This window comes from Schistocerca serialis, chromosome 3 (assembly GCF_023864345.2).
Source record: "Schistocerca serialis cubense isolate TAMUIC-IGC-003099 chromosome 3, iqSchSeri2.2, whole genome shotgun sequence".
Lineage (NCBI taxonomy): Eukaryota > Metazoa > Arthropoda > Insecta > Orthoptera > Acrididae > Schistocerca > Schistocerca serialis.
The window spans coordinates 192,743,208-192,766,582 of NC_064640.1; the positions used below are offsets into that span (position 1 = coordinate 192,743,208).

Consider the following 23,375-nt stretch of genomic DNA (forward strand, 5'->3'; position numbering starts at 1 on the left):
TCTGAGCACTATGGGACTCAACTGCTGTGGTCATAAGTCCCCTAGAACTTAGAACTACTTAAACCTAACTAACCTAAGGACATCACACACATCCATGCCCGAGGCAGGATTCGAACCTGCGACCGTAGCGGTCGCGCGGTTCCAGACTGTAGCGCCTAGAACCGCTTGGCCACTCCGGCCGGCGGCTCTATGCATAATGTGGTATGTTGCACAAGTCACTCCATTGATAGAAAATATGTAGCACAAACAAACAAAAATCATTTGTTATATATACATGAGGCAGAGAGGTGTCTGGCAGAAAGCAGCGGCTGTGCTCAGATACTGTAGCGAGGCGTGGCCGCACTAGTTTCTGAGCAGATTCACACATGACCACAGGAGACCATGACATGTGCATCTCCACCTCACATTTTTGCTTGTTTTTAAAATGAAGTGTAGACCATGCCTATCTAAAGAAAGTGGAGGTGGTAGTTGATTACAGTGTACATTTCTTAAAGTGTTTTGAGCGTACATACTCTACTATAACCCTGTACTGTCATACTCCTGTAAGGCGACCTTATAGTGAATTCATTGTTTTTTAACACACTAATAATGCAGGGGTGAGATCCCTATAGACTTCGTACATATTTGTTGCAGTGTACTATTTGTTTTACGTGGAATGTCAGTGTATTTATTAATGTGTCCCACCATGCTCATTGCTTAACATGGAACAGTGGTGCGTTTGTTTCAATATCATGCTGTGCTGTTTGTTCAACAACTAAAGTCTCTTATTTATGTGTGTCTTCTTGGAAAGTAGGTATCTGGAAAAAATAGGCAAAATTATAACAAATTATGCTAAAATTGTTGGTAGCAATAGGAGTTGCACATACGTGCTGGAGTGCTTACAGAACATGTCATGATATAATTAATTTGTGGTAATTCAGCTGTGTCCCAGTCATGCACTGCAACGTAAAACCATCTTACATCATAAATTATGTTAATATTCCCCACCTTTTTCCAGAATATGCCATGATGTCATTAAATTATAGCAATTCACCCACACTCCAGTCACACACTCTAATGTGTAAGTGTCTTACCTCATAAATTATGGTAATGTATTTACCATCATTTTATGTAGGATAAGTCTACTGCTGATGATCCTTTCATTATGGTGCAGGGGGAGTGGGGCTTGATTTAAGTTTACCTATTGGCCTAGACACAAAAGGGAGAGGGGGAGGGTGGCCTTGTCTTCGGTAATTATCTGGGTATAGTGTACCAGTGACCTTCATTTTTCCAATATTTTTATGTCGCTCAACTGCCCGAGAGGCACGAGGGATGGAAGAGAGCGTTTGTCTTGACACGTGACTGATGTAAGGCTACATCCTTACCTTCAACGTACCACATGCAATTGCCTCGGAAGGGTGGGTAGAGGGAGGTAACCGCACAGGTGTACCCGTTACCTTGAGATAAGAGAATTATTTGTCTCAGAATTCTCACTGATATACTACTCACTACAAGTAGATCACCTAAATCATTTTGCATTTGTTTTCGATCTTCTGATGATTTTACTAGACGGTAAACGACAGAGTATCTTTACCAGCTAGGATTGATGGAGGGCATCGAAAAAGTTCAAAGAAGACCAGCTTGCAGCTTGGATTGGGGGAGTGGAGGGGAGGGGTCACGGACGTGATACGTGAAGCGGGATGGGAATCACCACAACAAAAGGGTATACGTTGCGGCGAGGTCTTCTTCACGAAATTTCAATCACTATCTTTCTCCTTCGACTCCGAAAATATTTTGCTGTACATCTACATAGGAACCATCGTAATAAAAGAAGAGAAATCAGAATTCGCACGGAAGGAGTTAAGAATTCGTAGTCCCCGCGCGATGTTCGATATGGAAATTTGTGGTAAGTTCTATGGGACCAGGCTGCGGAGGTCCCTAGGCTTACACACTACTTAATCTAACTTAAAATAACTTACGCTAAGGACAACACACACCCATGTCCGAGGGTGGACACGAAACTCCGACGGGGACAGCCGCGCCGACCGTGACAAGACGCCTAGAGCGCACGGATACCCCGCGCGGCATATGAAGGCAGAAAAATAGTCTGAAGTCGATTTTTTGGACCCTCTGCGAGACACTAAAGTGTGAGTTGCAGACTAATCATGTAGATGTAGGCGAGATGCTATCTCTGGACGGCGACGGGGAACAGCTACGGCATGTTGGGGAGAGACCTCGGTCAGGGTACGGCGATGAATTTTTTTCCAGAGGTCGACCGAGCGTCTGCAGCTGACTGATGCGAATAGGACTGTTATGACGGTTGACGTCTTGCGGCGTACTAGTCGTCGATCACTCACCTTCTTTCTGTGCAGTAACGTACAACGAGTCCAGGGCGTCCATAGTGGGGACCCACTGGCGTGTTACCCTGTGTTGTCTGTTTCTCTGCGGGGCGTGATACGTGGGGGAGGAGTTGGTTGCACCTGCACTGTCACAAGTTAGTTGCACCGTAATTCAGCGTTAGCCGAGACCATTTTTCATAAGCGTTCAACTGGTATGGAGATTGGTTCCCACAACTGCCGTTGTGACCACATCCGGGAGACAACCATACCTCTTTCGTCCGACACCTCTCTCTCTCTCTCTCTCTCTCTCTCTCTCTCTCTCTCTCTTCCTTTCTTTTGCATTTTCTCGATACGGTGGCACCACTTGACGAATTATTCTGTCCTTTAGCAGGAGAGTATAGTAGCTTATATGTCTTCTGCGACTCCTTTCATCAAATGTGAGATTTTGTCGGCTTCTATCACATTCACAATTCTGCATGACGCAGGGCCCTATACTTCATTTGTTCTATTAAGCGGACTCGTTCTTGAGTGTCACCAAATGTTTTCTTCATTTCGGCCTGCAAACTGTCCCCTCTATTTACCTTATGTTCGTTGCTATAACCGAAGACCAGGGCGTTTCTTCCGTATATACACGCAACGTGCACACTTTCTCCGCATTATTTGCCTTGGAACATTTGGCGATAATTCATCATTAATTTGCAAAAAAAATATATATATATATATATATATATTAAGGGGTATTTATGTCAATATACATGCACTTTGAGACCAGAGCTCGTCTAACCTTCATCCATAGAACAAATTTCGAGAGAAGGTAAATGCACTCATAGCTGTAAGTGCGAACTTACACAAATGAAGGAAGCTGATGGTGGAAACAGAAAGGGCTGAGGGTCGGGGGGGGGGGGGGGGGGAGAGGGGGAGGTGACCAAAAGCAGTTACAAAAACAAGCCGAGGTTTTACAATGGTGCTCGAGTAAGAGATAGGTGGTGCGAACCGTGTGGAAGAAATTTTCTTCGTTTGGCCGGACGGGGTTGTGGTGTACAGTTTCTACTTATCCGCCTTTGTGCCAGTGTCCTGCATTGAATTCCAAAGATCCCCGGTTTGCGTCACGGAGTGAGAGTATGTTGATAATGATCTGTCCGTCTAGCTGGGCTTGTTCGAGAGGAGGCGGCTGTCTGCTGTCGCCGAGTTTCGCCCTCCCTCTCCCCTCTCGCAACACAAACGTGACACTGAATTATACGCAAACTCCTCACAGTCGCTCACACAGGACACATACACCGTAGGAACAGTACTCACGCTTTGCCTTGGAAAGATGCTATTTTGAGTGAGAAAGAAAAACCTTCCCAGTTTGGCGGTTGCACAACGCATCTCTTAGCCGACAATACTTTTACCGAAGCGATACAGTAGAATTTTCTGTGTTTCGTTGAGCAGCCAAAAGGACGAATTAAGAAAGATTGGAGCTATCAAGAAACTATTCTCCACCGTACTAACTGAAGACCTCGGCTGTAAACAACGGCAAGGGACAGGCTGGTTGTTTTGAGAAACGGCACAGTGAATAAAGTCTCTCAAACAAGAAATTTCAAGTACGTCCAATGTGATTTTTCTATCCAGTGCACTTATCGTGGATTAGTGCTGGCTTACCACTGTTTCTTTGCTTGCCAAATTGACGAAATATTTCTGCGAAACCTTTCAAAAATATACAAATTTAAAAGTTCCGAATTTTTTCAGCTTCTGATATTAAGATTTTCATTAACAATTTTTGCAATAATAAAATACGACAACGTCAAAAATCAGTCTACGATTCGGCACAGTATAAAATTAAATTTAGCAAGCACCTTACTATAGCACGTAAACAGTGTTAGCCCTCAACATTATCATCACCCCGTCACGTAAACTTTGGTAAGGCACACAAATGAACACCGTTTACTCGCTTAAATAAATATTCAGATTTACCTGAGTAGCAACTACTTTTAAAGCGCATTCGCGTTCAGGATCGTTATCTGAGCCGTAGCTGTGCACATCACCGTCAGATTCATAAAAATCACCCCTACTGGTGTCACTCACCACTGTTTACACGCACATATCCTGACAAAGCTGCCAAGCGACAACGTTGATCGTGGAACTATGGACTAGTACTAATAAAGAATATGACTTACCATGTTTTTCACACAATAAAAATGTTTCTCGCGCGGTCTAAGGCGCCTTCCCACGGTTCACGCCCCCTCCCCCCCCCCCCCCCTCGTCATAGGTTCGAGTCCTCCCTCGGGGCATGGATGTGTGTGTTGTGTGTGTTGTCCTTAGCGTAAGTTAGGTTCAGTAGTGAGTAAGCCCAGGGACCGATGAACTCAGCAGAGTGGTCCCACAGGAACTTACCACCACTACCAACTATGTTTCTCATCCACTGATCCTTAGTATTGTTTACAGCCGATGTCTTCAATTGTGAACGAAGCAGGAAAGAAACCGAATAATACTGGTACGAAGTATCGTTGCCTAGACACTGAACAGCTGCAAATGCTGATATAAATGTAGATGTAGACGAAACACGACAATCGTATCTGCAGCGTGCAGTGATGTATAGGGTGTCTATTTCGCCGTAAGAGAAAGGATGTTTGTGAAGGACTGGCGGGCCAGCCAGCAATTCGACTGTTAGGCGCCAAGGCCGCCGCCTTGGCACGACTTATATTTCTTCTTAATTGTGACTGCGCAAATTGCTGCCTCCGTTGAGTGTTTCCCCACACAAAGTCTGCCGCTGGTCGCCTAATTTCAAATTCCGATTTAGGCCTATCGGGCGACCCATCACGGAATACATACGCGCAGCATTTTTCGGTGAGTGATATTCTCTGTATGTTTTAAGTATAACTTAAAAGGATACGAGTGTTTGCTCCCTTCACATCAGAAACGGAAGTCGTCAACTGGAGGGGTATTTTTCTCTTTGGTGGGCATATAATGAAATATTACGACGCTGCCTGCCGTGCGCTGCGGCACATTAACGGCGAGGTTATTAGCGTACTTAATACGTAATAAAATACTGACAAATGTGCCTTCTCGGAATTTATAAGCATGGGAGTGTGTAAAAAACGAAGGAGCTATAGAATGCACGAACACAAGGTTGGCTGCCTATGCGACCTATAACATTTGCATACGGGCAGCCTTCTGAGAATAATGCGCTTCTCACACTGCAGACGAACCCCAGTAAGTTCTAGCGGTGCGTAGTGCAACATTGTTCTGTAATGTCGTGGAGGCGAATTCGTTGCCGTGAAAGTAAGACACTCGTCTGAGGGGTAAATGCCGCCCACTGCAGCCCAGACGCCTTTCGTTCCCTGTCTTAACGCCAGCCTCATGTAAATAGCGTCGCCAGAAGCCGTTGCTGGATCACCATCTTCATCGGCTGCCTCTACACTGCTGGTGCAGCGTGTTTTCTAACGGTGTCTATACACCCTCTTCTAGGTCATTGTCTCATTCCTCTTTCTTGTTATATCAACTATCCTCTCGCGTAGCTACATTCCCGCCCTTTCCATTTCATTTCCTTGACGATCGTAAGTACATTTTCCAATCCGGTCTGGTCTTTTAACGTTTGTGTTTGCTATCCTGTGTCTTCTAGTAAGTCCTAGCATGTATCTCTCCATTGCTTACTGAAAAACGCTCAGTTTTTAAACGGTTTTAGCATTAAAGGTCCATGTCGACCAGCAATAAATCAAAACGTAATACGCATTGAGTGTAAAAAATATCGCGAACTAAAAATCATGTAGTTATGTTTTGGTAAAGAGGCAGTGCATCCTATTATTGTTTTTTTTAACTTGTATGTGATCCTACAAATTTCTCTTGTTACAATGTAGTAACTACTTTTTCGTATCTTTCAAACCAATTCATCGTACAGTTTCTACACACCATTACTTGTACTCCTATTACAAACACTTAAAGCTTCTGACATAATTAGTTTAAATAACATTTTTAGTCCGAATTAAACAAAAAAGAAGGAAAAAACGGAAAAGAAGCACGTCCTTTACGCGGCCATCGTAGCATGGCTGAATGAGGAAAAAAGCGTAATTTGAGGACGAGCTACTGGAAGTCCAGTAAGTCTTTGATTACGCACCCTCGCACAATAAAGAATTGAGAATGACACATCAAATCTTTAAACCATTCAAATACTCGAAGAAGAGAAACTTAACAATGAATTCTACACACGCAAAACTACAAAAACCGTCGTTTTTAGTTTTAACAGAAATAAACTGACATAAGCAGATCGATAGACACAACGTCGTTTTATTTTCGCAAGCAAAATGTTGCCGACAGAAGGAAAAAATCCGTAGTCGCGACCGGTGAGGCAGACTATTTTAATTTTTTACGAAGATTTACAGACAAAGAATTATTCGAGATTATATCATTGACTAAAATCCGTTCGTTCATTCCCTGGCTGTAAAATGCACCGCTCTGTACTTGTAAAACTGGCCGGGGTGGCCGAGGGGTTCTAGGCGCTACAGTCTGGAACCGCGCGACCACTACGGTCACAGGTTCGAATCCTGCCTCGGGCATGGATGTGTGTGATGTCCTTAGGTTAGTTAGGTTTAAGTAGTTCTAAGTTCTAGGGGACTGATGACCTCAGAAGTTAAGTCCCATAGTGCTCAGAGCCATTTGAATCATTTTTGTACTTGTAAATAATCTGTCTCGCACTGTTTCGTCTAGAATCTTTTGCAAGGAATTATTGATATGGGCGGCTGTTCAGAGCGGCCCGGCGTGCAGCCAAGGCCAGGGGATGCTGTAGTGTTCACACTTTCCGTGAATAAACATCGCCATCCGCTGACTGTCCCTGCCAGCATTCCTAAGTCAGGCAGTTTGGTGTTACCGTCCGCACAGTACTTAGTGTGCAGCTTTCGGAACATGCTGCAACAAAAGCGTTATGCGTAACGGAAAGGATTACTTATAAACCAACTTCCGAAAAAAGTAAATGAACGTATTATTATTTCACAACGGTATATCACGTAGTCAGAGAAATTCCAGCCAATAATACTTCCCGGATTTCATACGGCAATGGGGCAGGGAGAGGCGGTGCAGATGCGGGTATAAATAAGGATGTCTTATTCCAAGCGAGAAACGAGGACATGCAGCTTTTCTGGGAGGGTTGTGAGGGGTGGGAGGGGGGGGGGGGGGGCAGGTGCACGTTTGCCGCTGCCCCATTCAAATTTCTTGTCCGAAGCAAGTGGGTAATTCAAGACCTTAGCTGAGTGCAGCTCTGTCGTCACGATATCCCCCACCCACAAGAAGAAACACGTACCAAGTGAAACGAACGTCAGTACGATGCAATAAATGAGTCCATTACAAGCAGGCCGAGGCAAAAATTGTAAATTATTCCGATTCTTCCCCAGACGTGCTAGTAAGAGATGGACCTGACACAAAAACAAAAACAAAAATCTACGAAAAATAATTGGAAACTGCAAGAGGAGTGACATAAGGGATCCTGACATATCAATGAGTGCCGAGAAAGCATTACATTGCAAAACAATTCATTAAGGATTTTATAGCTCTTAGACAGCATAAAAATAAAATCTGAAAATATTTTAATATATTAAATAAATAGTACAAATAGTATAGAGAGATCAATTTGAAACGGCTGGTGCCACTGAGCTCCTTCTCCAAATATTTCGGTATATTATCTGTAAACTTGAGCTTTAAGTTTAGTAATGAATTACATGCATAAATGACTACGCTATCGAGTAGACTTTCTGCCGATGAACTTTAATGCAAACGTGAAATGACGATTAGAAACTGCTGTTCACGTTAAACAGTCGTATAGCCAATTGCTGGGACTTTATTTCAGTAAGCGTGAGTGATTGCGGGACTCGATAGGAAAATCTTCATGGGTAACACTATAAAGGAAAACCAACATTTCCGATCCACCACTCATACCACACTAAAGAAAGAAAGGGAAGATATTGTTTAACACCCCGTCAATAATGATGTCGTTAGAGGTGACACAAAAGCTCTGTTTTGATGAGAGTGGAGAGAGTACATCAGTAGCTGCCTTTTATAAGGAACCACCAACTTTCACTTATGTTTTGCGATTTCTTTTCCGCCAGTGTATATTTACCTGCACTATATAGAGCAATCAAAATGCATTTCTATAAACTCTGCGAAATCAGACGTACCTCCCATGGGACCGCTCATAAGAAATACGAAATAATACGTGAACTATTCCAAGAACCTATTCAAGATCCCAAATAAAGCAGGTGTTGACAGATGTGAAAATTACCGAACTATTAGTTTAATAAGCCACGGCTGCAAAATACTAACACGAATTCTTTACAGACGAATGGAAAAACTGGTAGAAGCCGACCTCGGGGAAGATCAGTTTGGATTCCGTAGAAATGTTGGAACACGTGAGGCAATACTGACCGTACGACGTATCTTAGAAAATAGATTAAGGGAAGGCAAACCTACATTTCTAGCATTTGTAGACTTAGAGAAAGCTTTAGACTGGAATACTCTCTTTCAAATTCTGAAGGTGGCAGGGGTAAAATACAGGGAGCGAAAGGCTATTTATAATTTGTACAGAAACCAGATGGTAGTTATATGAGTCGAGGGGTATGAAAGGGAAGCAGTGGTTGGAAAGGGAGTGAGACAGGGTTGTAGCCTATCCCAAATGTTATTCAATCTGTATATTGAGCAAGCAGTAAAGGAAACAAAAGAAAAGTTTTGAGTAGGATTTAAAATCCATGGAGAAGAAATAAAAACTTTGAGGTTTGACGATGACATTGTAATTCTGTCAGAGACAGCAAAGGACCTGGAAGAGTAGCTGAACGGAATGGACAGTGTCTTGAAAGGAGGATATAAGATGAACATCAACAAAAGCGAAACGAGGATAATGGAATGTAGTCGAATTAAATCGGGTGATGCTGCGGGAATTACATTAGTAAATGAGACCCTTATAGTAGTAAATGGATTTTGCTATTTGGGGAGCAAAATAACTGATGATGGTCGAAGTAGAGAGGATATAAAAAATGTAGACTGGCAATGTCCAGGAAATCGTTTCTGAAGAAGAGAAATTTGTTAACATCGAGTATAGATTTAAGTGTCAGGAAGTCTTTTCTGAAAGTATTTGTATGGAGTGTAGCCATGTATGGAAGTGAAACGTGGACGATAAATAGTTTGGACAAGAAGAGAATAGAAACTTTCGAAATGTGGTGCTACAGAAGAATGTTGAAGATTAGATTGGTAGATCACATAACTAATGAGGAGGTATTGAATAGAATTGGAGAGAAGAGAAATTTGTGGCACACCTTGACTAGAAGAAGGGATCGGTTGGTAGAGAATATTCTGAGGCATCAAGGGATCACCAATTTAGTATTGGAGGGCAGCGTAGAGGGTAAAAATCGTAGAGGGAGACCAAGAGATGAATACACTAAGCAGATTCAGAAGGATGTAGGTTGCAGTAGGTACTGGGAGATGATGAAGCTTGCACAGGATAGAGTAGCATGGAGAGCTGCATCAAACCAGTCTCTGGATTGAAGACCACAACAACAACACACAAGATATTCAGCAAATGAGAGCAATTATATCTTATAAAAAGGTTTTTCGCTTCCAGTAGGCTCCACTCGCCGATAGCCAAAACTTCATGCATGTGCGGCAACTGATTTGTTGAAATAAACTTGGAGGAAATAAGTTGAGTTTTGGCGTTAGTGAATGTGTGGTACTTGCTTTCGGCTTAGTCATCGTACGAATGATAATTTATTAAAAAATAGCGAAATGAAGTTGTCATCAACCCAAAGGCTTCTTCCATCACCACTGGGCTAAAGCTGTTGCAGGTAGTATGCCTCTGACATTCCTCCGACCTTCGAAATGACTTATCCAGCATTGTTAGGGGTGTCAAAAGTGACAGCTGCAGAGGAAAATCGTAATACTGACTGGGGAACGAAACCGAGACCTTAGGATGGGTAGAAGCAGAACCACAGCAAGAAATAATAGCTTTAAAAATATTTCAGCTGTGTAATGTGTAGTGCGCAAATGAAGTCATGTCCGGACAGGAAGAGGCTATTTGAATAGTTGCAGTGTTTCGCAACTGGGATAATTTGATTAATGCGCTTGTCGCTGGTCTGTGGGGCGTCCGCCAGTACCGCGGTGCTCGCGTCCTGGACCCAGCGTTCATTTCCTCAACTCGAACATCGCAGTGCATTACTGCGGATGGTGGTGTGTCCCGGCCTCTGAACCGAGGTGTCCGGCCATTTATGAGGAACCAACTGTTTAAGGTGGAATCCGAACCGCGGTGCAACCTGGCACATACAAATCATTGCGACTGGTGAAAGCAGGGATACACTCCTAAAAGCCGGCCGCGGTGGTCTCGCGGTTCTAGGTGCGCAGTCCGGAACCGTGCGACTGCTACGGTCGCAGGTTCGAATCATGCCTCGGGCATGGATGTGTGTGATGTCCTTAGGTTAGTTAGGTTTAAGTAGTTCTAAGTTCTAGGGGACTGATAACCACAGCACTTGAGTCCCATAGTGCTCAGAGCCATTTTTTTACACTCCTAAAAGAAATTCGACGCACACAGGAGTGGGTCCCGACGATTTGGATTTTCAGTGTGATCCTTACGCGTTTATTTTTTATCCTCCATTACCCCCTTGCGTGCTATCTTTTCACCCGAGCGGTCTAAGGCGCTGCAGTCATGGACTGTGCGGCTGGTCCCGGCGGAGGTTCGAGTCCTCCCTCGGGCATGGGTGTGTGTGTGTTTGTCCTTAGGTTAGTTTAGGTTAAGTAGTGTGTAAGCTTAGGGACTGATGACCTTAGCAGTTAAGTCCCATAAGATTTCACACACATTTGAACATTTTTTTATCTTTTCACTCGTCGTACCGCCTTCCTAGGAGATGTTTATCGCGTATTATACGCACAAATTTAATGAATCAGTGACCGTCCAGGTTTCTACCACACGTTTAGTGAGGAATCGAAACTGGTCCCCTCCGAAAAGTGAACTGAAAATTCTCTTCCTGTCATGAGGCTAATGTCGTTAAAATCCTTCTCGCAGTAAATTAAAGTTTCTTTCACTGGGTTCCTCCAGAACACAGGGTGTAACGAAAATTTATGACCAAATTTTCAGGAAGCATTCCTACACGAAGAGGAACTATGTGTGTTATACGGACATGGATCAGACAATGCTTTATTTCCACGTTAGAGCTCATTTTCTACTTCTCTTCATAATCACACTAATCGTGGGAAACAGAACGTTCCAGCATTACATTAAACTTTTTTGCATGAGATGTTGAGAATATCCTCTTGGTTACGTCTTGTTAGAACGTATAGTAAGTTGTAATTCGCAGTTTCAGCGAAACTGTTTGCTGTTCCAATTGAACGAACATAATGTCGACATGTGACTCATTTAATCTCTTGTGTCGACATGCGATTAACTTCATTGCTCTACGAGCATCAAGCACGTATCATCAACTGTTCAGTGATCATCACGGTCAAAGTATCCGGTACACTGCAATGTACGCGCACTTAAATGCGAAATTGGCAGCTGCCGATTTTCTGTACTGACTAGCAGATAGGAATGGCCGTGGCGCTAGACGTTCGTATCGGGACGTATTCCCAGAACGGCAGTGCTACGACAGAGGACGTCTGAAGCGATTGGTCGCGTTGTAGGCAGCATGCTTGTGTCTGGAGGGAGGCCAAGAAAGATGAGGGGAGGAAGAGCTTCTTCGCTTGGTTGACGACAACTCTAGTGTCAGAACAAGAGAATTAGCTTCAACAGATAGCGTTGACCAAATGACTGGCTAGAGAGCCGGATACAACCGGTTTGATGAAGTCACTTCCAGTGTCAGGCTATACAACTGAGAGAGTTATGCTCGAGGTCATCCATGGGAACCAACGTTCTACCTACACACTTGTATGTTGTGTATTCAAGGTCATCCATACCCCCTCCTCGCCAGGCCTGTCCACACACATTCAGTACAGCCGGCACAAGCACAGAACAAGTTATAGCAGGTCTGATGACGCACTTCCGGCGTTGGGGTGCACTTGACCTTGAGAGGGGGTATCAGGTTACACATGAGGCAACTGGGCATACTAGATCGCCTTGACCATTAGTATCATGTTAGACATCCTGCTCATGCACCCTCCCTTGCGCCCCCTCCCTTGCACCCCCTCCTGGACCAATGGGATTAACGCTTCCCTCCTCCTCCTCCTCCTACTCATCCTTTATAACTAGAGAAAATGCCTGGGCTGCATCGTTCGAGTTCTGTGGATCAAGTGAGAGGACCAACAGATTTGTTTGGGGTCTGGATACGGCATTGGTTATAAATATAATAATTAAATTTATTACAATTAGCTAAGTTTAATATATTGTAATTACATAAGTTTCGTCATTTGAGGTCTATGGAGAGGCTCAGGTTGTGGGTGTTTGTTAATAAGAGATTTAATATGATCACAAATATGCAATTTTTGTCATTTGAGGCTCCAGCAGAGACCAACGAGCACCCCCAGGCAAATATGTAACAACTCTCATTTTCCATATTTTGCCACATTTGTCTTATTTTTGTGTTTTCCCATATTTTCCACAATTTAAACATTTTGCCATATTTTCCTTAGTTTATATGTAAATGTACAAGAATATATTCTCCTATTGCAGCACATCATTTAATGTTCAAATGGCTCCAGTCACTATGGGACTTAACATCTGAGGTCATCAGTCCCCTAGACTTAGAACTACTTAAACCTAAGTAACCTAAGGACATCACACACATCCATGCCCGAGGCAGGATTCGAACATGCAACCGTAGCAGCAGCGCGGTTCCGGACTGAAGCGCCTAGAACCGCTCGGCCACAGCGGCCGGCACATCATTTAATGACAAATACTCTGTTTCAGAGACTATTTAACGGCAAATATACTCTTGCAAAGACTTTAAATGTTATAAAAATACCATTGCACAATAGATAAACAAAATAAACTAGCTACGCCATCCATACATTACTAGTGTGTGTGACGTCATAGTATCTCTGTTCTCCTATTAGTAAAAACCACGAGTTCACGGCAAAATCTCGGTAAATTGATGACCTCATAATAAAAATCTGAGGTTTACCTATTTCGAAGGCGTGCATGAACACTGTATGTACAAAACATTATGACCACCTGCTTAATAGCTTGCCACCTTTGGAACGAAATACATCACTGATTCAGCGTATCACGGATCCATCAGTTTGTTGGTACTATTGTGGAGGTATGTGGAATTTGATGTCTTCGCATAGATTATGTAATTCGCCTAAATAACAGTACGCTGATTTGCGTACGCGGTGATGGCGCCCGATAGCGGATCAGATCCATAGAATCTACATCAGGTCAAAGTGAATTCACTATAATGCTCCTCAAACCACGATTCTGGCTCCGCTACACGTACAATTGCACTGCTGAAAGATGCATCGCCTTCGGGGAAGAGCCCGCATCTCGTGGTCGTGCGGTAGCGTTCTCGCTTCCCACGCCCGGGTTCTCGGGTTCGATTCCCGGCGGGGTCAGGGATTTTCTCTGCCTCGTGATGGCTGGGTGTTGTGTGATGTCCTTAGGTTAGTTAGGTTTAAGTAGTTCTAAGTTCTAGGGGACTGATGACCATAGATGTTAAGTCCCATAGTGCTCAGAGCCATTTGAACCATTTTTCGGGGAAGACATCAAGCATAAAGGGATGCAGGCGGTTCGCAGTGTCAGCTTGCCTTCGGTTACTACCGCACGTCCCATGCAAAAGCAGGAGAATGTCTCCCATAGCATAATACCGCTCCCACCAGCCTGCGTTCGCGGCGCGCTGCACGTTTCGAGCCGCCGCCCACCTCGATGACGGCGTTTGTGGAGACCATTATCGACCTAAGGTAGCAAAAATGTGATTCACACAAAGAACCGACACGTTTCTATTGATCGACGATCGAATCCCGATTGTCCTGTGCCCACTGCAATAGTAATTGACGACGTCGTTGTGTGAACATGGGAACACGTAGGGGTGGTCTGCTGCGGAGCTCCATGTTCAACAGTATACGATGAACGATGTGCTCCGAAACACTTGGGCGTGCACCGGAATTGTGTTCTTTCGGCAAAGACGCCGCATATCACCATCTATCCTACTTTTACAGAGCGCCCAAGCCTCCGAACCTCACGATCTGTGAAGAGACGTGGAAATCGAACCATTTAGCGCCTAGTGGTAGTTTCACTGTCCTTCTACCTCTTTCCGTAGATGCTCACGACAGTAGCACGTGAACGTTCGAACAGCTTTGTCGTTTCCGAGATACTCGTCCACAGGCTGTGCGTAATAATAATCTGCCCTCTGTCGAGATAGTTTATCTCAGTGCAGAGCATACCTTCGCTAGAGTGACCCCGGCCGGGTGTGCTCCGCTTACATACTTTTGTTACCGCGTCACGTGACGACAACGGCAGGAGGCGGCGTCCAATGTCGGGGTGGGCAGTGGTCATAATGTCAGTGCAAGTTTTCTCGGCGAATTTCATACACGAAGTCTTCACGGGTTGTCAGCCGAGTAGCGTCGTCGTCTCGTAGCAACGTTTCGATGGAATGCGTCTCCATCATCTTCAGGCGACGATATCGCGACACTTCGCCTGAAGATGATGGAGACGCATTCCATCGAAACGTTGCTACGAGACGACGACGCTACTCGGCTGACAACCCGTGAAGACCTCATATATCAGTGGTCATAGTGTATTGGCTTATCAGTATATAACAAATACTACGCTGTTATAATACACACCTACATTACGCGGAACTCTCAGAATAAATGCGACACCTGTAGCGCGGGAACTCTATCTTGGCGCGACCGAACGAACCCGAGCAGGCAGCGGTCAAGGAATACATTTTATTCAAACAAACAATGTATGCGTAATCCTCTGAGTGCCAGGTGCGGCCATCCTAAATGCTGGTAGAGAAGAAATTGGTACGAAACTCAATGAGGGCCATCCTGGAAACGTGAATATCAAGAGACAGGTTGTGACGCGCTGGCGGAAATACGTGGTCGGCTTTGCAGATAAGAGCCATTCTCTGCCTCCCGTCTCTTTCGACCAATAAGAAATAATTGCAAATATCAATGAAATTCTCTAACAGTCCTATAAGTAAGATGTTATTTTATTTTATTTTGACGACAACCAGTTTCGGCATTCTACTATGTCAACTTCAGGACTTGTCCTCGAATGAAGCACTTGTGAAACGGTTTGAATTCACGAAGTGCAGGGATATATGGCACTGTGTGGCATTATCGTTTGTTTTGAGAGATGCACATGGGCCCTGAAGGTGGCATAGTGGAGTGCCAAAACTGGTTGTCGTCAAAACAAAATAAAATAACATTTTAGTTACACGACTGTTGGAGAATTTAATTGATATCGACAATTACTTGAACAGCTGATGTCCCCTGTCCATGATGGACCAACAGAGAATAAGAAACAAGGTCCCCCAATTACCCTGCTTTTAATACCAGAGAAACTGTGGGCGATATCTCTCTTTATCAGCCAGAGTTCCCAGGGTAAGAAGACAATTAATCTCCTCCATCCGGTACCGTAGGCTGGTTCGCGGAGTACATTTGTTCTGAGACACTTAGGGAGAGACCTCATGACCTTGTGACCAACTTATATGCATTATATACAGGTATATTAACAGAGACATTACAAAACACGGAAAATCTGCGACATGTGTGCAGAAATAGGGAACATCTGTCTGTTTGGCATATCAGTCGAGTAGTTGTTCCGATATATGCACATGTAAACCTTGATCTGGCTCCCCCACTCTGCAGTAAAAGTCTCGACCTGTTTTTGCCCTCCACCAGGAACCACACGGTGGTTTGTGGAGTGTATGCGTTCTAAAATTTAGGGACGAACGTCATGATTATGTGACCAACGTATAGGCGTACGGTGAGCTACAGTTCGGACCAGCAATGAAAAAACGCGAAGAAATCTGCGACATGCGCGGAGAATTGGCGAGCGCTTCAGTCTTACAGTTGTGCGGACACATGCATACGTAAACCCTGGACTGGCTTTCCGTCTCCCCAATAAAATAGGCTGGAGCCAGAACACAGTTCTCGCAGAACTCTGCTGCATAATTTTTTAGGGAACATTTGTTTAAGGTAGCTTCTGTGATAATTATACATCGCATCTATTAATCCAACGAGTAAATATAATAACCTCATGTTTTTACGTAAAAGAGCATAAACGCCGAATCATTTCCCGAAGTGTGGTATGAAAGTGGTAAATAATTATAGATGAAACAAGCATGACGGGTAATCGTGAGTATTTATCCAGTGCGCTAACCACTGTGCCGCCACGCTTCGTTTCTTCATTCAGACTCATTAGTCTCCCATTAACTGATGGGACACTAATGTGGTTTGTTTTGCGAAGAGTATGCAACAGATGGTAAAATATATAATGTAATCTTCAGCCCTCCTGGGACAATCTCTCTCATTCACTCTCATACTTTTACACAGAGCACCAAAAAATGTAACTCTCAAGACAGTTTGTGAGTAAATTACACACACTACAACCACACAACATCTAAAATAGTGAAACAGGGAGCTTTGCCTGGTTTATCAATTATAAAATAAAAAAATGAAGCAAACGCTTTGGAAACACGCTAGTCTTCTGCCTAAGACATCACAAAGAAGCTTAAAACACTGACTACATCCGTGTCTTCGCCATCTTAAATAGAGGGCAGGTCAGCTGCAGTTTAGTCTCTGCCCTCATATATTGATATAAAACGCATGTTGTTAAAATGTGTTCAGATGCCTGTACATGACAAGTACTGCATACCAGCGGAGGAATCCATGCGTCAGAGGACAGTGCCCTATTCGGAGGTGCGTTTAAGGTGCCTTCGAATATGGAAGTTATGAGGTGCAACTGCCCACTGCACAAGCTGGAATCATTCTGACATTGTCTTCATCTCCTGTTCTTCATCAGCGTATAAACTGGACTCAGATAAAGAAGCCGGCCAGAGTGGCGGAGCGGTTCTAGGCGCTACAGTCTGGAACAGCGCGACCGCTACGGTCGTTGGTTCGAATCCTGCCTCGGGCATGGATGTGTGTGATGTCCTTAGGTTATTTAGGATTAAGTAGTTCTAAGTTAAATCCCATAGTGCTCAGAGCCATTTGAACCATAAAAGAAAATGGAAGTACTGCGTGTTGCATCATTTGCCATGTTGTAAGTATTCCTGCAGAATTTATAAAATTTGTATCTCTCCTTCTGTGAGATGCTCTGTAACTGAATAACCTGGAATCAAAGGTTTGGAAGACAGGCGCAATAGGCAGTTACTATTTGTTATGTCTGGAATGTTAAGCACGGATGTGCGTCTGCAAACGCTGCCATGGCATGGACATTTTTAACATCGCAATAGAGAATGCGATAGTGCACGTTACAGCATAATCAAGTCTGGTTCTAATTTATCGGCAGGAGCCAAAATCCTAAAGAGTACTGTTCTCAACATATTCAATACTACCCCGCGCTTCAATAGCGGCCGGTATAGAACGCTACTGCCGTAGCACTCGCCTGGTGAATACATTTTCATTGCAAGAATATGGCTGGCAAGAGAATGAAAGATAGTTGTGTAAGGTACCCGATCACCTAATTATGCCGCGATACCAAATCCTCGACACAATGACCTGTGGAGTGAGGGACTCGATACGTCGATTCCTTTACGAACTGAAAGATGCGTCGTCGTCGGGGAAGACATCAAGCATAAGGGGATGCAGGCGGTTCGCAGCTGTCAGCTTGCCTTCGATTACTACCGCAGGTCCCATGCAAGCCGCTACTATCCCCACATTAACCGTTGATACTATTTGAAAGGAGCCAGCTACGTGCTATCCGGAGTCACCCTTCTATTCTCTCTCGCATCGTTTCAGTAATTTAAATGCAACTATATACTGGACAGAGACCCACTGGAGTGTAAAATTTGAGCTTCTCAAATGAAAAGTACCGAATGATTTCGAATAAAGAAACTGCGCGGAATGGCGCAGTGGTTACCACACTGGACTCTCATTCGGGGAGGACGACAAGTCAAATCCGCGTCCGCTCATCCACACTAAGATACTCCGTGGTTTCCTTAAACCGCTTAAGGGAAATATCGAGTTCCGTTCTTAGAAATGGCACAGCCAATTTGCTTCAGCATCCTTACAACATTCCGAGCTTGTTATCCGTCTCTATTCACCTCGATGTCGAGCGGATTGTAAACCCCAATATTCCTTCCTTCCGCATGAAAAAAGCCTTTTGCTGCCCGTCAGGACGCCCCAGCCCAAAAATCCACACGACATTTTCATTTTAAATTCGATTTACGTGTTAACTGTCACAGATGAATTAGTGAGTAAATCGAGTTCTATAAATCTGACTTACATGCTCTGCAAACAAACTGAAGACGTGGAGGCACATGGCTATCACTGTTTATTGAACTATGTAAAAAGCCTGACATTATCGGGAAAGACGGCAGCGGTCCTAACGTAATTTATTAAAATCAAAAAAAGTTTTATACGAAAAACTTTTATTGGCAAGACAATTAAAACATGCTGACTAGTTTCGTTTGCGTATAACAACCATCTTCACAACGTTCAAATCGTAAATGCAGGTGCATATCCACGGAAAAACATACATTCGTATCAAAAAAACAACTGCGGTGTCGTCGAGGTTCGAGAGCGGAGCAAGAAGTATCGACTACCACAGAGATACTGTATAGTAACGCGGTAGCAAGAGGCGCCAATGGAATGCTAGAAAGATGCGATCTCATCGGTTCAATCGGGTTAGGGAAGGATGGGGAAGAAAGTGGTTGTGCTCTTTCAAAGGAACCATCCCGGCATTTACGGGGAGCGGTTTAAAGAATCACGGAAAACTTAAATCAGGATGGGCGGACGTGGGGTTGAACCGTCGTCCTCCCGAATGCGAGTCCAGTGTGCTAACCACTGCGCCACCTCGCTCTGTCTCTGCCGTGAAATATCGTCGCCAGTGTCCAGCAGGGCAGTTCTAGCCGAGGTAGGATCCTGTCCAATTCCAGAAAGTTTCTGTCAGAGTATAACGTCGTTGTCCCGTCTACCCGCCGTTTCAGCCGTCGGGGAGTGAAGAGACTTCCGTCTCCCGTGAACTGTGCCTACACGCCAATGCTATCAGAACTGTGTCAACAAGTGTCTACGTACTTGTGTTTTCTCACACTGTACTGTAGCCACTTGCGTCAATCCGCCAGTCAATAATCGTGGCTCATTTAATGTGTTATGAACCGCAAGTCCGTGTGTGCAATTTCATAGCTACAGCCGAACAAAGATACGTTTTGTTGTAATTAATGAAGTATTTCTCATACATAGCGTTCTAATTAACTGCGTTATTACTAGCCACCTCAGTGTCCATGAAGTCGGACACAACAGCAACAACTGTACTAAGATGGTACCGATATTAAACGCATCGTCAAGGGTGAACCAGGTCCTAATCTGTATCATGCGAGACGCATCTGTCCATCTCCTCTACAACCACTGTCTGTGCACCTCCTCTACCTCCCACTCTCTGTCCATCTCCTCCTTCCCCCCTTTCTGTCCATCTCTTCTACATGCTCTGTCTGACCACCTACTGTACAACCCACTCCCTGTCCATCTCCTCTACACCCTCTGTCTGTGCACCACCTCTACATCCCACTCTCTATCCATCTCCTCCTTCCCCCCTTTCTGTCCATCTCTTCTACATGCTCTGTCTGTCCACCTAATCTACAACACACTCCCTGTCCATCTCCTCTACACCCTCTGTCTGTGCACCTCCTCTACCTCCCAATCTCTGTCCATCTCCTCCTTACCCCCTTTCTGTCCATCTCTTCTACATGCTCTGTCTGTCCACCTACTCTACAACCCACTCCCTGTCCAACTCCTCCGCACCCTCTGTCCGTCCACCTCCTGTACAACACACTCTTTGTCCATCTCCTCCTTCCCCCCTTTCTGTCCATCTCTTCTACATGCTCTGTCTGACCACCTACTCTACAACCCACTCCCTGTCCATCTACTCTACACCCTCTGTCTGTGCACCTCCTCTACCTCCCAATCTCTGTCCATCTCCTCCTTCCCCCCTTTGTGTCCATCTCTTCTACATGCTCTGTCTGTGCACCTCCACTACAACCCACTCCCTGTCCATCTCCTCTACACCCTCTGTCTGTGAACCTCTTCTAAATCCCACTCTCTGCCCATCTCCTCCTTCCCCCCTTTCTGACCATCTCTTCTACATGCTCTGTCTGTCCACCTACTCTACAACCCACTCCCTGTCCATCTCCTCTACACCCTCTGTCTGTGCACCTCCACTACATCCCACTCTCTGTCTATCTCCTCCTTCCCCCCTTTCTGTCCATCTCTTCTACATGCTTCGTCTGTCCACCTACTCTACAACCCACACCCTGTCCATCTCCTCCACACCCTCTGTCCGTCCACCTCCTGCACAACACACTCTTTGTCCATCACCTCCTTCCCCCATTTCTGTCCATCTCTTCTACATGCTCTGTCTGTCCACCTACTGTACAAACCACTCCTTGTCCATCTCCTCTACACCCTCTGTCTGTGTACCTCCTCTACGTCCCACTCTCTGTCCATCTCCTCCTTCCCCCCTTTCTGTCCACCTCTTCTACAAGCTCTGTCTGTCCACCTACTCTACAACCCACTCACTGTCCTTCTACTCTACACCCTCTGTCTGTGCACCTCCTCTACCTCCCAATCTCTGTCCATCTCCTCCTTCCCCCCTTTGTGTCCATCTCTTCTACATGCTCTGTCTGTGCACCTCCACTACAACCCACTCCCTGTCCATCTCCTCTACACCCTCTGTCTGTGAACCTCTTCTAAATCCCACTCACTGCCCATCTCCTCCTTCCCCCCTTTCTGTCCATCTCTTCTACATGCTCTGTCTGTCCACCTACTCTACAACCCACTCCCTGTCTATCTCCTCTACACCCTCTGTCTGTGCACCTCCTCTACATCCCACTCTCTGTCCATCTCCTCCTTCCCTCCTTTCTGTCCATCTCTTCTACATGCTCTGTCTGTCCACCTACTCTACAACCCACTCCCTGTCCATCTCCTCTACACCCTCTGTCTGTGCACCTCCTCTACATCCCTCTCACTGTCCATCTCCTCCTTCCTCCCTCTCTGTCCATCTCTTCTACATGCTCTGTCTGTCCACCTACTCTACAACCCACTCCCTGTCCATCTCCTCTACACCCTCTGTCTGTGCTCCTCCTCTACATCCCACTCTCTGTCCATCTCCTCCTTCCCTCCTTTCTGTTCATCTCTTCTACATGCTCTGTCTATCCACCGACTCTACAACCCACTCCCTGTCTATCTCCTCTACACCCTCTGTGCACCTCCTCTACATTCCACTCTCTGTCCATCTCCTCCTTCCCCCCTTTCTGTCCATCTCTTCTACATGCTCTGTCTGTCCATCTACTCTACAACCCACTCCCTGTCCATCTCCTGTACACCCTCTGTCTGTGCACCTCCTCTACATCCCACTCTCTGTCCATCTCCTCCTTCCCCCCTTTCTGTCCACCTCTTCTACATGCTCTGTCTGTCCACCTACTCTACAACCCACTCCCTGTCCATCTCCTCCACACCCTCTGTCCCTCCACCTTCTGTACAACCCACTCTTTGTCCATCTGCTCCTTCCTCCCTTTCTGTCCAACTCCTCTACACCCTCTGTCTCTCCACTTCTTCCATGACCCACTCTCTGTCCGCTCTCTCTGTCTATTTGCTCCTCCTTGCTCTCTCTGTCACCACCTCGTAACCCCTATCTGTGTCCAACCAACTCTTGCTTCTCCCTCTCTCTCTGTCTGTCTCCTCACCTCCTTTCTCTCTCCACGTTATGAATCTCACACAACAGTAGGCTGGGTGCTCTTAAATATATTTCGCATATATTTAACTCACTTTACATCCGTTTGTACACATATTTCGTCTGTATCTCTTGCGAATTTCGCCCTCTTGCAGTTCCACTTTCCTGCAGCTCAATGGTTATGATGTCATGCTCCCTGAATTATGTGCTGTACAAAGATTATTTTGCAGGTATATTCAGTGGTGTACACGTTGCTACTTTTTTCCTTTCATCGTTTTGTGGGGGTTTTCAACGAGAAAATGTTTCGCAGTGGTTTGAAATTATGTGTAAAGTTTGTTGGAAGTCACTAACTGCTCTCACTCTCAAATACTGGATGACTGAAGAAGGGAAATTCGCGCGTCATGGGGTACACGGTTTTTTCACTCTCACCCCTTTGATAGGTACGCGGTACTTACCCTCACAGCGATTCTTTCCAGACAGTAAGTGTTATACATACCAAGTCTGAATGAAATCGGTCCAGGATTAGGAACATACATTCATACATGCACACACACACACACACACACACACATATATATATATATATATATATATATATATATATATATGTGGATTCAAAATCGAAAGCAATGTAATGATGTATTTGGAACGGTGATTTTATTCATAAAATATATTTATTAATGAAGGTTGTGTTAATTATTTCCAACAAATCGGTCCGTTTTTCTCTGCAGCTACAAATGATTCTGACACAAAGTATAGATGAAATGGCTCTGAGCACTATGGGACTCAACTGCTGAGGTCATTAGTCCCGTAGAACTTAGAACTAGTTAAACCTAACTAACCTAAGGACATCACAAACAACCATGCCCGAGGCAGGATTCGAACCTGCGACCGTAGCGGTCTTGCGGTTCCAGACTGCAGCGCCTTTAACCGCATGGCCACTTCGGCCGGCAAGCATAGATCCATCAGGAAGTTGCTGATCTAATTATTTAGTTTCAGCCAGCTTAGAAGTTTTACGATTTCGTAGTTAGCGACTGAAAATTTTTCTGATGCTCCCGCTTCGTGCATTATTTCTCCGTCTCTTAATACGGAGTTATCAGGTGAACTACATCACGTTGTTAAAAATCAGAAATAAAGTTGATTGCGTAATTTTTTCGATATTTCTTAAATTAAAAATGTCTGTTTGTAGTTTACGGACTCACATAACTAAGACATTTAGTATAGTATTACCTTATACATATTTGTATATGTATTATTGTTCGGCTGCAGCCGTACCTAAATGC

General features: G+C 44.7%; 1 protein-coding gene and 1 long non-coding RNA gene across 3 annotated transcripts in view; both read right to left on the reverse strand.

Annotated features, from left to right (window-relative positions):
- Nucleotides 1-23,375, reverse strand: part of LOC126469901 (zinc finger protein rotund-like) — a 900,701-nt gene that overhangs the window by 59,572 nt on the left and 817,754 nt on the right. The window lies entirely within an intron of this gene.
- On the reverse strand, nt 20,489-21,869 carry LOC126469902 (uncharacterized). The gene is made up of 3 exons (XR_007586093.1): nt 21,761-21,869; nt 21,237-21,368; nt 20,489-20,576 (listed from the first exon to the last, which is right to left on the reverse strand). It is a non-coding gene; the product is annotated as an uncharacterized LOC126469902 (long non-coding RNA).